Source organism: Centroberyx affinis, unplaced genomic scaffold (genome assembly GCF_046629955.1).
Source record: "Centroberyx affinis isolate AG114_WGS23_722 - 3 ecotype Tasmania unplaced genomic scaffold, CSIRO-AGI_Caff_v1 ptg000307l_1, whole genome shotgun sequence".
NCBI classification, from domain to species: domain Eukaryota; kingdom Metazoa; phylum Chordata; class Actinopteri; order Beryciformes; family Berycidae; genus Centroberyx; species Centroberyx affinis.
In genome coordinates, this window is record NW_027278984.1 from 1 (window position 1) to 2,173 (window position 2,173).

Consider the following 2,173-nt stretch of genomic DNA (forward strand, 5'->3'; position numbering starts at 1 on the left):
CACACACACATGCATATAAAAAAACCCAACATATATAATAATAGTAGGGATAATATAAAATGAAATACATTCATATATATCTATATATATATATATATATATATATATACACAATATACACACAGATATACACACATACATCCACACTCAAACACACACACACCTACATCCTTAACTCCCCTCCCTGTGTCAACTTCCTTTTCTCCTTTCCCCCCAATTTATACATTATTTAATAGTCATCATTATAAACTATTAAATAATGTATAAATGAATACCTTAGTTAACATGAACACCATTAGTAAATTACACATTAGTTAACTGTTAATTAAGCATTAACTAATCCTTAACTTAGTGACCCTTATTGTAAAGTGTTACCATCAAACTCTTTAGCACTTGTTTTTTTTATGTATTTTCAAGTAAAACAATGAAGTTGCGGTGATAGACATACAACATAACAGTCAAAAACTCATAGCTATAACCTGATAAATTGGATTCTGCTAGTAGGTTTGAGTATGACTGCATACAGCATAGTTGTTTCTGTTTACATCCTCCACTCCAGTGACTCTTTTCATGCACGCCTATTACACAATTCCCCCCACAGGGATCGTAAAAATGTTTCATCTAATTATAGCAGAGACGACAGCGAGGTGCACGTTGCCGTCTGGAGGAACGAGTCCCCTGGTACTTCAACTTCCGAGTGTGACGAGCCAAAACTGAGCTGTATGTTTCATCAGTCCAAACACAGGTTACAGATAAACAAACTGATGGTAGAGAGGCAAATCCATCCTCCTAGTATGAATGAAAAATCGCTTTAGCAGCCAAAAACGGACCATTGTGCATCATTAGATATTTTGACTGAAAACCAGATGATGTCAAACAAACAGATACGCTGCATAAATTTTGTCTTAGGGTGATGACACACAAGCAAATTTTTAGGTCAAATTTGGGGCATTTTGGGGAAATATTTTCTCACTGAAAACAATGTAGCAGCTTGAAATCTAGCCAAGATTGATCGGAGAGCAAACTTTGCTGGCAAGGTTTCAACATCAACCAATCAGGGACAAAGAAAATTGGTCAGGTGATACTGTCTTTAGCCTAAAATTTTCTAAATGGTCCAACTGCTACTAAATAGTAAACACAACTAGGAAATAATAGCTGCGATTGTTTTTATAGAACATTGAATCTAGCAAGCTTTAGCTAGCCTAATACACGTTATGAAATTCCAGTGGATAACCTTGATAAATTGATTAAATTGTTACATTTTCAGTAGTAAAGAGGAGGAGGCCAAGATAACAGTGACGCCAGCATCCATTTTTTTCATCATTCATAAGGTTCTATCTGCCTTCAGGATAGTTCTGAGATATTGAGCTTCAAAGTTTTCAGCATCCATTGAGTTAAATGGAGATGGGTCCTTTTGTTTTAGAAATTACAGACTCAAAAATCATTATTTTCAAAAAGTAACACCACACATATGTCAACAGGCTCTCATAGAATAGGTTCATGCGACTAAGTTTTGACAAAAAGGTCAGATAGAACCTTATAATACCAAGCTTACGCATTGTCGCTCATACTCATTGCCGGCAAATTTTGACCAAAGTTTGCCCTTAAAATTTGCAGGTGTATCATCAGCTTAAGAGTTCATGCACCTAATACGACCATATCATCATATATCCATATGATGGACCATATCTCCGTCATTTTCCCAGCTGGTTCCTGGGATTCAAACCGGTAACCTTCTGGTAACAAGCCTGCTTCTCCACCAGCCTTACTACCAGTCAGACTTCAGTCATGACATGTTTCCCCAGGAGTTCAAACAACTTCCTTTTTTATGCTTGTCATAAAAAACAACAGTTCTTGTCCTGCCTCAAAGCTACACTGGATATATGGCTGACCTCTGACCTTTGGCCTGTGGTGAGTCCTACAGAGGCGTGTGACCTGGCTGACCTACAATCAGCCCTGGAGCGTCATCATCACAAGCATTTCATATTCTGTCTCTTCCACTTTACCAGAGGCAAGCCAGCAATGTGTGTGTGAGAGAGAGAGAAACAACACCTCTGTGACTTTTATGGCCTTCACAAATTACTCATGATCCCATCTCCTGTGTCATGAACCAGGTCTACCTTACACACACACACACTCTCTCACATACACACACACACACACACAGTCTAAC